This window comes from Hyla sarda, chromosome 2, assembly GCF_029499605.1.
Source record: "Hyla sarda isolate aHylSar1 chromosome 2, aHylSar1.hap1, whole genome shotgun sequence".
NCBI classification, from domain to species: Eukaryota; Metazoa; Chordata; class Amphibia; order Anura; family Hylidae; genus Hyla; species Hyla sarda.
In genome coordinates, this window is record NC_079190.1 from 283,783,147 (window position 1) to 283,797,795 (window position 14,649).

The 14,649-nt window shown below is 43.2% G+C and overlaps 1 long non-coding RNA gene across 1 annotated transcript; it reads left to right on the forward strand.

The window, feature by feature from the left end:
* Positions 1-1,020: 1,020 nt before the first annotated feature.
* On the forward strand, positions 1,021-12,784 carry LOC130357894 (uncharacterized). The gene is made up of 3 exons (XR_008889316.1): positions 1,021-1,156; positions 11,350-11,409; positions 12,531-12,784. It is a non-coding gene; the product is annotated as an uncharacterized LOC130357894 (long non-coding RNA).
* Positions 12,785-14,649: the final 1,865 nt, after the last annotated feature.

The window sequence follows — 14,649 nt, forward strand, 5'->3', positions numbered from 1 at the left end:
GGGGGGTGGTTATAGTAGTGATGAGGAGAGGTTTGGCAGGGGGTTATGAGGAGTGATGAGGACACAGAGGATAAGAGGGGGTATATATGTATATATGATGTGTATGCATGTGTGACAGCATTATATTCTGTGGATACAGTGTGGAGCAGCATTATATTCAGGGTACAGTGTGTGGCAGGATTATATTTGGTGGGTACAGTGTATAGCAGTATTATATTCAGTGGATACAGTGTGGAGTAGTATTATAATCAGTGAATACAGTGTGGGGCAGTATTATATTTAGTGGGTACAGTGTATGGCAGTATTATATTTAGTGGGTACAGTGTTTGGTAGTATTATATTTAGTGGGTACAGTGTGTGGCAGCATTATATTCAGTGGATACAGTGTGTGGCAGTATTATATTCTGTGAATACAGTGTGGAGCAGCATTATTTTCAGGGTACAGTGTGTGGCAGGATTATATTTAGTGGGTACAGTGTATAGCAGTATTATATTCAGTGGATACAGTGTGGGGTAGTATTATATTAAGTGGATACAGTGTATCAGTATTATATTCAGTGGATACAGTGTGGGGCAGCATTATATTCAGGGTACAGTGTGTGGCAGTATTATATTTAGTGGGTACAGTGTATGGCAGTATTATATTCATGGTACAGTGTGTTGCAGGATTATATTTAGTGGGTACAGTGTATGGCAGTATTATATTCAGGGTACAGTGTATGGCAGTATTATATTCAGGGTACAGTGTATGGCAGTATTATATTTAGTGAGTACAGTGTATGGCAGTATTATATTCAGGGTACAGTGTGTGGCAGGATTATATTTAGTGGGTACAGTGTATGGCAGTATTATATTCAGAGTACAGTGTATGGCAGTATTCTATTCATGGTACAGTGTGTTGCAGGATTGTATTTAGTGGGTACAGTGTATGGCAGTATTATATTCAGGGTACAGTGTGGGGCAGTATTTTATTTAGGGTACACTTTCCGGCAAGTTTATAATGATTACTCTCTTCATGCAGAGGATGAGGATCTGCTGACAAAGTGAGGAGCCTTCTGCAGAGAAGATGGAGCTGGAGGAAGACCTGGTCTCTGGACCAGATGAAGAAGAAAAGATAACAGAAAATATATCACTCAAGTCAGAAGACGTCACTCAGGTTACTGATATCATTGTGTATTCTCCTGATCGTCCCATCAGAGCTGTAGTCACTTGAAAAGTTCTGCAGTGATGATGGGTAAAACTGTGTCCAATCTGTGTCTCTCCAGGTTACAAAACTACAACTCCCATTGCCAGAGGCTCTCCAGACATGATGGGAGTTTTAGCTTTCCAACAGCTGGAGAACCACTTCAACCAAGGTGATCGGTAGGGGTCTCAGCAGTTGGACCCCCACCAAAAAAATGGCGCTGGGGGGGGGCAGGGGGATGGACAGGGAGCCCCGAGGTAATTTTTTTGCATCGGGGCCCTGTGGTTTCTAGCTACACCAATGGGGGCAACTATTAACAGAGGAGCCTACCCAAACTATATGGAGCCCCCTATATAGTTTGGGTAGGCCCCTCTGTTAATAGTTGCTTACATATAGTTTGGGTAGGCCCCTCTGTTAACCCCTTAAGGACACATGACGTTCTCATACGTCTCCATTTCCGAGTCCTTAAGGACACATGACGTATGAGAACGTCATGTGTTTTACCGGCCCCCCGCAACCATCTGGAGCGGAGCCGGTCCCCGATGCCTGCTGAAATCGTTCAGCAGGCATCGGGGCATATCGCCCAGGGGGGTCATTATGACCCCCCATGTCGGCGATGGCCGCAGATCGCTGGACAATTCAGTCCAGCGATCTGCGGCGGATTCCGGGTCAATCGGGTCTCCAGTGACCCGGAACTATTGGCTGATCGGGGCCGTCAGAGACGGCCCCGAACAGCCAGAGCCAGCAGGGGTGAGGTGGCACTGGTGCCACCTCACGATCGCCCTGATTCGTCGGCCGGATTACCGGCCGACCAATCAGGGCGCCTGCTGCGGGTGTCACTCCCGCAACCCGCTCCTCCCCTCTTCCGGAGGACGTGAGCGGGTGCGGGACGTGCACCCCGGGTGCTGGGGACCCCGATCCCCGGCGCCCCTGTTGGGATCGGGGCCCCAGGAGCAGCGGCGGCGGCGGAGACGACGAGGGACTGACCTGTGCTGCTGGATCGTTGGAGGTGAGTGACAGCCTCCTGCTGTTGCTTAGCAACAGCTCCCAGCATGCAAAAAGGGCATGCTGGGAGCTGTAGTTATGCAACAGCAGGAGGCAGACCACCACAACTCCCAGCATGCCCTTATGGGCATGCTGGGACTTGTAGTTTTGCAACAGCTGGAGGCACATTTTTTCTATGTATAAGTGTTCCTTCAGCTGTTGTGTAACTACAACTCCCAGCTTGCACAATCAGCTAAAGTGCATGCTGGGAGTTGTAGTGGTGCATCTGGTGGTTGCATAACTACAATTCCCAGCATGCCCTTTGGCTGTCGGTGACTGCTGAGAGTTGTAGTTTTGCAACAGCTGAAGGCACACTGAGTTAAGTAGCAAACCAGTGTGTCTCCAGCTGTTGCATAACTACAATCCCCAGCATCCCCAGCCAAAGTAGTATGCCTCCAGCTGTTGCATAACTACAACACCCAGCATGCCCTTCCGCTGTCCGTACATGCTGGGGGTTGTAGCTTTTGCAACAGCTGAAGGCACACTGGTTGCAAAACACTGAGTTTGTTACCAAACTCGGTGTTTCACAACCAGTGTGCCTCCAGCTGTTGCAAAACTACAACTCCCAGCATGCACTGATAGACCGTACATGCTGGGAGTTGTAGTTTTGCAACAGCTGGATGTCCCCCCCCCCCCAATGTGAATGTACAGGGTACACTCACATGGGCGGAGGATTACAGTAAGTATCCGGCTGCAAGTTTGAGGTGCGGCAAAATTTCTGCCGCAGCTCAAACTGCCAGCGAGAAACTACTGTGAACCCCCCGCCCGTGTGACTGTACCCTAAAAACACTACACTACACTAACACACAATAAAATAAAAAGTAAAAAACACTACATATACACATACCCCTACACAGCCCCCCTCCCCAATAAAAATGAAAAACGTCTGGTACGCCACTGTTTCCAAAACGGAGCCTCCAGCGGTTGCAAAACTACAACTCCCAGCATGCACTGATAGACCATACATGCTGGGAGTTGTAGTTTTGCAACAGCTGGATGTTCCCCCCCAATGTGAACGTACAGGGTACACTCACATGGGCGGAGGATTACAGTAAGTATCCGGCTGCAAGTTTGAGCTGCGTCAAATTTTCTGCCGTAGCTCAAACTGCCAGCGAGAAACTACGCCACTGTTTCCAAAACGGAGCCTCCAGCTGTTGCAAAACAACTACTCCCAGTATTGCCAGATAGCCGTTGACTGTCCAGGCATGCTGGGAGTTTTACAACAGCTGGAGGCACCCTGTTTGGGAATCACTGGCGTAGAATACCCCTATGTCCACCCCTATGCAAGTCCCTAATTTAGGCCTCAAATGCGCATGGCGCTCTCACTTTGGAGCCCTGTCGTATTTCAAGGCAACAGTTTAGGGTCACATATGGGGTATCGCCGTACTCGGGAGAAATTGGGCTTCAAATTTTGGGGGGTATTTTCTGCTATTACCCTTTTAAAAAATGTAAAATTTTTGGGAAAACAAGCATTTTAGGTAAAAAAAATATATTTTTTTTACATATGCAAAAGTCGTGAAACACCTGTAGGGTATTAAGGTTCAAATTACCCCTTGTTACGTTCCCTGAGGGGTCTAGTTTCCAAAATGGTATGCCATGTGGTTTTTTTTGCTGTTCTGGCACCATAGGGGCTTCCTAAATGCGGCATGCCCCCAGAGCAAAATTTGCTTTCAAAAAGCCAAATGTTACTCCTTCTCTTCTGAGACCTGTAGTGCGCCAGCAGAGCACTTTACACCCCCATATGGGGTGTTTTCTGAATCGGGAGAAATTGGGCTTCAAATTTTGGGGGGTATTTTCCGCTATTACCCTTTTTAAAAATGTAAACATTTTGGGAAAACAAGCATTTTAGGTAAAAAAAATTTTTTTTTTTTACATATGCAAAAGTTGTGAAACACCTGTAGGGCATTAAGGTTCACGTTACCCCTTGTTACGTTCCCCGAGGGGTCTAGTTTCCAAAATGGTATGCCATGTGGTTTTTTTTTGCTGTTCTGGCACCATAGGGGCTTCCTAAATGCGGCATGCCCCCAGAGCAAAATTTGCTTTCAAAAAGCCAAATGTGACTCCTTCTCTTCTGAGACCTGTAGTGCGCCAGCAGAGAACTTTTCACCCCCATGCAAGGTGTTTTCTGTATCGGGAGAAATTGGGCTTCAAATTTTGGGGGGTATTTTCTGCTATTACCCTTTTTAAAAATGTAAAATTTTTGGGAAACCAAGCATTTTAGGTAAAAAAAATAAATATTTTTTTTACATATGCAAAAGTCGTGAATCACCTGTGGGGTATTAAGGTTCACTTTACCCCTTGTTACGTTCCCTGAGGGGTCTAGTTTCCAAAATGGTATGCCATGTGTTTTTTTTTGCTGTCCTGGCACCATAGGGGCTTCCTAAATGCGGCATGCCCCCCAAAAACCATTTGTCGCTCCTTCCCTTCTGAGCCCTCTACTGCGCCCGCCGAACAATTAACATAGACATATGAGGTATGTCCTTACTCGAGAGAAATTGGGTTTCAAATACAAGTAAAAATTTTCTCCTTTTTATCCCTTGCAAAAATTCAAAAATTGGGTCTACAAGAACATGCGAGTGTAAAAAATGAAGATTTTGAATTTTCTCCTTCACTTTGCTGCTATTCCTGTGAAACACCTAAAGGGTTAATATACTTACTGAATGTTTTTTTGAATACTTTAGGGGGTGCAGTTTTTATAATGGGGTCATTTGTGGGGTATTTCTAATATGAAGACCCTTCAAATCCACTTCAAAACTGAACTGGTCCCTGAAAAATAGTGAGTTTGAAAATTTTGTGAAAAATGTCAAAATTGCTGCTGAACTTTGAAGCCCTCTGGTGTCTTCCAAAAGTAAAAACTCATGAATTTTATGATGCAAACATAAAGTAGACATATTGTATATGTGAACCCAACAAAAATATATTTTGAATATCCATTTTCCTTACAAGCAGAGAGCTTCAAAGTTAGAAAAATGCAAAATTTTCATTTTTTTCATCAAAATTTGGGATTTTTCACCAAGAAAGGATGCAAGTTACCATAAAATTTTACCACTAAGTTAAAGTAGAATATGTCACGAAAAAACAATCTCGGAATCAGAATGATAACTAAAAGCATCCCAGAGTTATTAATGTTTAAAGTGACAGTGGTCAGAATTGCAAAAAACGCTCCGGTCCTTAAGGTATAAAATGGCTCGGTCCTTAAGGGGTTAAATGAGTAGTCTGGTGAAAAATAACTTATCCCCTATCCAAGTATATGGGATAAGTTATCGATCGCTGGGGGGGTGCAAGTGCTGCGACCCCCCTTGCGGGCCCCAGGCAGTTTGCTGGAAGCTGACATCTGTACCCCACAGGAAGCCGCGGCCGGCACACCCCCTTCATGAATCTCTATGGGGTACATGGAGGGGCGTGTCGTCCAGTGCTCCAAGAGGGGTACGCATGCCCCCTTCCAGCCGTGCAGGAGATAGCGGGGGGCCCAATGCTCGGACCCCCTGTTATCTATAACTTATCCCCCTAAGGGGCCCCGAAATTTCTGATGGCAGCCCTGAGGATGACTGCTGATATCTATCAGCAGGCATCCTGTGCATATGCCCATGTCGGCGATCGTAGGAAATTTTCAGCAGATTCGGGTCATACCGGTGTCCGGTGAGCCAGAAAATCAGGGGGATTGGGGGGTGTCCAAGACACCCTCGGTCCCCCTGAAGGGATAGGAGTTAGGTGGCAGGGGTGCCACCCCTCCTATCCCTGCTATTGGTCATCAAGAAGCGACGACCAATAGCAGATCGGGGGCGGGGGGTTAAAGTTCGGTTCCCCCATCCTGCCCACCGACGGTAGTCCGGGCAGAATGGGGGAACTGTAGTGTGACCGGCTGCGGTGGAGGTCCCTTACCTGATCGGCTGTGGCGGGCAGCGATGACCTGCGGCTCCCTCGTGGCCCCAGTGGTCTCCAAACTGTAGCTTCACCCCAGATGTTGCAAAACTACAACTCCCAGCATGCCCAGACAGCCGTTTGTGCATGCTGGGATTTGTAGTTTTGCAAGATTTAGAGGGCTAGAGTTTGGTAATCACTGTACAGTGATCTCTAAACTGTGGCCCTCCAGATCTTGCAAAACTACAACCCCCAGCATGCCCACACAGCAGTTTGCTGTCTGGGCACGCTGGGATTTGTAGTTTTGCAACATCTGGAGGGCCACAGTTTGGAGATCACTGTGCAGTGGTGCAGTGGTCTCTAAACTGTAGACCTCCAGATGTTGCAAAACTGCAAATCCCAGCATGCCCAAACAGCTGTCTCGGCATGTTGGGAGTTGTAGTTGCGTACCTCCAGCTGTTGCATAACTACATCTCTGGGAGTTGTAGTTTTGCAACAGCTGGAGGCACCCTGGTTGGAAAATACTGAGTTAGGTAACAGAACCTAACTGAAGGTTTTCCAACCAGTGTGCCTCCAGCTGTTGCAAAAGTAGTTTTAGGTTTACAGTAAGTTTCCTGCTTCATGTTTGAGCTGCGGCAAATTTTCTGCCGCAGCGCAAACTCCTTGCGGGAAACTCACTGTAAACCTGCACCAGTGCGAATGTACCCTAAAAACACTACACTAAACTAACACATAATAAAGGGAAAAAACACAACATATAAACCCCCTTACACTGTCCCCCCCCCCAATAAAAATAAATAACTTCGTACGGCAGTGTTTCCAAAATGGAGCTTCCAGATGTTGCAAAACAACAACTCCCAGCATTTCTGGACAGCGACTGACTGTCCAGGCATGCTGGGAGTTTAGTAACAGCTGGAGGCACCCTGTTTGGGAATCACTTGCGTACATTATCCCTATGTCCACCTTAATGCAATCCCTATTTTATTCCTCAAATGCGAATGGCGCTCTCTCACTTCGGAGCCCTGTCGTATTTCAAGGAAACAGTTTAGGGCCACATATGGGGTATTTCTATACTCGGGAGAAAATTGAGTTACAAATTTTGGGGGGCTTTTTCTCCTTTTACCCCTTATGAAAAGGAAAAGTTGGGGTCTACATCAGCCAGTTAGTGTAGTTAGTGTAAAAAAAAATTTTTTTACACTAACATGCTGGTGTTGCCCCATACTTCTTATTTTCACAAGAGGTAAAAAGAAAAAAAGACCCCCAAAATTTGTAACACAATTTCTCCTGAGTATGGAAATACCCCATATGTGGGCGTAAAATGCTCTGTGGACGTACAACAAGGCTCAGGAGTGAGAGCGCACCATGTACATTTGAGGCCTAAATTGGTGATTTGCACAGGGGTGGCTGATTTTACATCAATTCTGACATGAACTCAAAAAAATAAATACCCACATGTGACCCCATTTTGGAAACGACACCCCTCACAGAACGTAACAAGGGGTATATTGAGCCTTAACACCCCACAGGTGTTTGAAGTATTCTCGTTAAAAGTTTTTTTTACTAAAATGCTGGTGTTACCCTAAATTTTTCATTTTCACAAGGGAAAATAGGAAAAAAGTCCCCCAAAATTTGTAACCCCATTTTTTCTGAGTAAGAACTCACCCCATATGTGGATGTAAAGTGTTCTGCGGACAAACTACAATGCTCAGAAGAGAAGAGAGGGAGCTCAGAAGAGAGAAAATTTGTCCGGAATTGAAGGCCACGTGTGTTTACAAAGCCCCCATAGTGCCAGAACAATGGACCCCCCCCACATGTGACCCCATTTTGGAAACTACACCCCTCACGGAATGTAATAAGGGGTTCAATGAGTATTTGCGCCCCACACGTGTCTGACAGATTTTTGGAACAGTGGTCCGTGAAAATGAAAAATGTAATTTTTCATTTGCACAGCCCACTATTCCAAAGATCTGTCAAAAGCCCTCTGATGTTTTCCAAAAGTAAAAACATGTCAACTTTATGATGCAAGCATAAAGTAGACATATTGTATATGTGAATCAATATATAATTTTTTTCATCAAATTTTGGAATTTTTCACCAAGAAATTATGCAAGCATCGACAAAATTTTACCACTAACATAAAGTAGAATATGTCATGAAAAAACAATCTCGGAATCAGAATGAAAAGTAAAAGCATCCCAGAGTTATTAATGCTTAAAGTGACAGTGGTCAGATTTGCAAAAAAGGCCTGCGTCCTTGAGGTGAAAATGAGCTGCGTCCTTGAGGGGTTAAGGATCAGGGATGCAGGGTGTATGCATACGCCCTACGTCCCCAAGAGGTTAATTTCCTAAAAAAAAAATTACACATTATTTACTAAGGTTTCCCTAAATTTTTTTTACACATGCTCTGATCTGTGGAGTTTTACTCAGCTCAAATCCACAAAATTTTCAGTGGAATCCTTAAATATATGCTAGGTTTTTGTGAAAATGTTGGGGTCACACCCGTTTATGGCACCCACGCCCACTGTTCCCAACAGCCATGCCCCTTTTTCAGATTTTCTCAGTAAAATGGACAGTCAATCGGGTTGTTTTCCAATTCTCGTGCTAATTTTGGCGCAAATAGAATGTGTGGTGCACAACCCAAATAAACATGTAGGGTTTATAATAGTAAATCGGGGCCATTGATTATATATATATATATATATATATATATATATATATATATACAGGTGGAGGTGCTTTGCTCACCATTTGGCCAAATTGTTTGGACCATCCCACTGTGATAAGGTGACCTGTGGTGACTGTGGGACGGACCCTACACTGTGAATGTGCCTCTGTGTAATCAGTTGCCAGGCTTGTAAGGTCTGGAACATCCAGCACCTTTTAAAATGGGTGGGGTGCAGGAGCCAACATGGAGGTAGCCACTCCCCCCATATGTATAACACAAAAAAGGATAAGTTGGCCAGCACATACTGATACCAAACTACTGCATGGACCCGGCATACAGGTGCATGCTGCTCACCATTTGGCCATTGAGGTCACCTTATTGTGGTGGGATGGTCCAAACTATTTGGCCAAATGGTGAGCAAAGCACCTCAATTTTTCAATTTTTTGCATTGTAGCAATATAGCATTTCATGTTTTATCTGTATCTTTGTGCTAGCAGTGTGCTGCTGTATTCTCCTGTTTATGTATATTTAGCCTAGCAGCGTGCACCTGTATGCCGGGTCCATCCAGTAGTTTGGTATCAGTATGTGCCAACGTATCATATATATAGATAGATAGATAGATAGATAGATAGTAATCCAAAGAGAAACAGCACTCCCTTGAGCTCAATATCCGTGGGTGCACGCAGAACCAGACCTTGGTCAGGGGTCCCAATTCTCAAGGGAGTGCTGTTTCTCTTTGGATTACTGTTCAGCGGTTTACAAGCGTGCACCCCAATTACACCAGTTTGGACTGTTTCACGATGGAGGATGAACTAAACAGAGGTAACACTATGATGAATGAGAAATTATGAATTTGCAACTAAAAAATTTATGAATTTACAATTACACCTTACTATGATGGCAGAATACCATAAGGCCCAGCGCATCCCCAGGGGAATGAGGTCTCATCCTAAGGATAACGCTTATGTAAATGATAGTGACTATCGGATTAAATTTGAAGCGATATCAAACAAATATGCGTTTGATCTGATATTGCTTCAGATAGAATTTTTGCAGCAAGATCTAATTAATGTAAAAGGAGTGGTAGATGGATATGAGTCTACTTTGAGGAATATATTATCTGAAGAGGATTTACAACTTTTTTTTGACTAAACAGAATGATTTCCTGAGTAAATTTAGAAATGAATTGGAGGAAACCAAGAAAAAGAAGTGGCACAGGGATATACAGGACTATTCAAATGGCAAGGTGTATAATTGGGGTGCAGTCTCTACCAACTGGAGGAAAAATAAACGCAGAAATTTCACGGATGACACCAACTTTACAAAAAACAGACCCCTAGAGGAAGAGAGAGGAAGTGTGGATTATACCCGTAACCAAACTTTTTTAGGGGTTCCAAATTTTCAAGAGGAGGATACAGGAGGAGTGGCAGGAAGCACAACAGAGGGAACAAAAACAAGGAGCCGCACAAACAGGAGTGTACAACACAAGGGATCACGAAAGAAGTAACCAATATTGTGAATATTTCTTCAAAAGAGCTGTCTATGGAACAAAAGCAAGTATTAAGTAAAGGGTTAACTTTTTGCCCTAGTGTGGGAATGGACCGGTTCCAGTTTGAAATTGAATTTGCGCAGTTTATGAGAAAACTGAAACTAAGAGTGTGGTTTTCAAACAAGAGTACCCCTGTTGATAATCAAGTAACTGTCTCCTCTTGCTCCCCCAGTGATACAGCGATGAGTTTGAAGGAATAAGTGACTTTACACCTAACGTGGATTCTCATGCTATTGGGTCTTTTGCAGAATGTGTAAAAAGGGATATTGTAAAATTAAAATGTGACTATGCAAGATTAAAACACCCCAACATGACCAGTGGAGAAATTAACTCTCTTAAGTCAGGTGTATCAGGTGACCCAAAGTTTGCGATTGAGAAAAAGATTAATGTGGTTATTGAGAGGGGTCTGGGTGCCAGATTGATTGATGAAGAGATTCAGAAATTTTTGATAGTCCTGTTTCCAGTAACACCGTTGCTATATCTGTTACCTAAGGTTCACAAAGACCGGGTGAATCCACCCAGTCGTCCAATTGTCTCAGGCAGGAACTCGATTACTTCGAAGATTTCTGTTTTTCTTGACAAAGTTTTGAGACCGTTTGCAGTAAAGGCGAGATCTTATATCAGAGACACAGCTGACTTTTTACAAAAAATTTAGACTATTCAAATACCAGAGGGAATGATTATTGCATCGTTTGATGTGGTGAGCCTCTACACCTCCATCCAGCATGGTGGGGGTGTAGAGGCTGTATCCACTTATCTACACCAAGCAGGATTTTCGGAGGTGAAGATTGATTTTTTTGGTTTCCCTACTGAGAATAATACTGGACACAACTATTTTCTATTTAATAACAAATTTTATTTACAGAAGCGGGGGACCGCTATGGGTAGTAATGTTGCGCCGACGTACGCAAATATCTTTATGTCAAGATTTGAGGACTGTCACGTCTATGTATCCCACCACTCCAGGTATATCCTGGAGTGGTGGAGATACATAGATGATGTGTTTCTTATTTGGACTGGTGGATTAACTGAATTACTATTGTTTCAGGAATACCTTAACAGCAGGGACACAGGAATATGCTTTACACTGACCCACTCGACAGAAACGGTGAGCTTTTTGGATGTAAAAGTCACTATATCCAATGGACGGTTGTCAACTGACCTATACACAAAAGTCACAGACTGTAATACACTGTTAAAATTTTAAAGTTGCCATCGTAGACCGATGATGAACTCCTTGCCCTATAGTCAACTACTGAGGGCAAGGAGGATCATGGACACTGATGAGAAATTTGAGAAAGCGCTGGAAAAAATGGTAGCCAATTTCAGAGAGAGGGGTTATCCGCAGAAACTCATTGACAAACAAATATCTAGAATTAATGGACAGAGGTCTATCTGTGGGACAGGTCAAACCACATAGGGATCCCTGCCGGACCTTTGTAACTACATATAGTGAGATATCCCCAGAGATTGGTAAAGTCATCCGCAAGCACTGGCACATATTGGAGGGCCACACAAATATCCCTGAATTTAGATCCCCACCAACCATGTCATATAGGCGTTCAGCTAACCTTAAGGACAAGTTGGTGAGGGCTGACATTTCTTTGAGAAAAAGTGACAGTCAACAATACCTTACTACAATCAGAAAAGGAAGTTTCCCATGTAGGTCATGCACTAACTGTGGCCTGATGTGTAAAGGTGAGAGATTCACACATCTGGCCAGGGGAAAATCTTACCCAATCAGATATTACCTAACATGTAACACATCTCATGTGGTCTATGTCTTGTGGTGCCCATGTGATCTCCTGTATGTTGGGGAGACCACATGGGACCTCAAGACAAGACTGAATCAACACAGATATACGATTCGCAAAAAGAAACTGGATCTCCCAGTATCTAAACACTTCACTGAACTGAACCATGGTGAGAGAGACCTGAGGTTCATGGTCATTGACCATGTGCCACCCATGAGACGAGGTGGGGATAGACAGGGCCGACTCAAGAGACTGGAACTGAAATGGATCTATGATCTGAACACCTTAAAACCATCTGGATTGAACGTTGAATTTAAAACACCACAGAGGGTGGTTGGGAGATGAGGTACCCTATGCTTCAGCCTGAGGGTGGGGACTAACTAGCATCAGAGTGGTTATTACAAGTGTGCTATTTACATCTTTACTGTTAAAGACATAATAACTAATAATCTTTCTCTCTTCCTTTGTCTTGCAGAGGTCATATGGGAATACTTCGTCACTCACTGAACACAAGACATATTGTTTTGCTTTGATCTAATAAATTATGAATATTATTCATATTTTTTGCATGTGTATATGTTTCAGAGGGGATATGGGAGTGCACCTCACGAATATCATCAGTAGCCTCTGACTATTGGATTACTTTCATTTTTCTCACCTTCAATCTTACTCTTTAAAAATAATTTTTAATGTTTTTTATTTTATTTTTTTTTTATATATATATATTTTTTTATTATGTTATTTCATTTTTAATTTTACTTTTACATCATTTATTCATTATGACTTTATTTGATTTGTGGACATAAGCTGGTGTACTGAGTGCAATATTATCCCTAGATATGGGTTAAATCTCCAATTCTTTTTAGGGCTCTGTGCACACTAGTGGCCAGGACTTGCTGAAGTCCTCAGACTATGGATTTCGGCATGGACAGGACCACATGGGAACCAAGGCCGGACACTTCATTGTGCCTGACTGTGGTTTCCTGAATAGCACAGAGCAGAAGGAGAGGAGTGAATGAACGTGGTGCCACCACAAGTACTGTGAGTTCAAATCTGGGCAGTCCTGATTTGATTTTATTTCTTTTATTATTTTTCTTTTATTATTTGTCACTTTTTATTGTCTTTATCTATTTTTTGCTAAGAATGACCTTTTGTATATTGGTGAAGTTGAGTTGCCATGGTGATGCCGGCGCTGTCTGCATGAAAATCATGGCCGGGCCGACTGTGCGCGTGCACAGCGTGACGTCCATGAGTGGAACGCAGCGTCTGGTATACCAATGGCAACTTCCGCACTCCCAACCCTCGTTCTGAAACTACACATTTCCGGCGCATATGCGCCGTAGAATACCTCCACATTGATTTACATATACATAGTGGTGAGTGGGGATTCCCTTATAGCCTGCAAGTATTGATTTTAATTGTTTTTAATACACGTGCACATATGTTCTGAGACTGCAATCAGAACCTTATTAAGGATATAGTAGAACGGTGTGTTATCACTTCACTATGTAGGTGAATATTATATATGGTTATAATGAGCACGTATTTATGTGTACTATGGATTGTATGATGTATACCTTACTTTGTGTATTTTATGTTTTTTCACTGATTTTTTTGTAATTGACTTTGTAATTGTTGCCATTATAAAATGGGTGATTTGGAACACTTGTATGAGCTTGAGAAAGGCTGGGAGAGCCAGCAGAAACATCGCTGTATGACATTCACATGATGGAATAAAGTTTTTTCTTTTTCACCATATTGGACCGGTGTGCTGTAGATAGATAGATAGATAGATATATTGGAACTGCCCCAGAAAAAAGTTCTAGCTTTACTTCCTTGTCCAATGCAGACTTATGGTCGATTAATACATATACAGACATGGGGACAAAATTGTTGGCACATTTCAAAGACATAAAAACCCATAATGCTCCCTGAAATAAATTGAAACTGACAAAAGTAATGATTAATACAAATACAAAATTACTGAAAATTGACTGATGAAAATCAGACATTGCTTTTGAATTGTGGGTCAACAGAATCATATAAAAATGAAATATTGAAACTTGGCTTCAACAAAAATGATGGTACCACAGAAACATAGGAAATAATTTGACAACAAGGACATGTTACACTAAGGGTGGGTTCACAATATGTTTCTTGCATACTGTCACCGGATCCGGCTGGGGGGAGTGAAAATTTTTGGGTGGACAAATGGTGTCTTGCCCCTGTGGCTATAGCCTGTGTGTCTCTGTGCAAAGACAAAATACAGGAAGTAAGGGCAGGACAAGTAGGTGTAGTGTGCATGCTCTTGGCTTGTCAATCAGCCTGCTGTGTGAGCCTGGGGCGTGTCACAGATACTCAGGGACTTGGTAATAGCTGCAGGGACAAGACAGTATTTTTGCACCCATAAATATACACATTTTTAACCAATGTATATTTTAGATATACAGTGGTCCCTCAACATACGATGGTAATTCGTTCCAAATGAACCATCGTTACTTGAATCTCTCATATGTTGAGGGATCCGTGCAATAATAATAGACAAAGTTATACTCATGTGTCCCCGCCGCTCCTTACCATCACCGCTGCCCTGG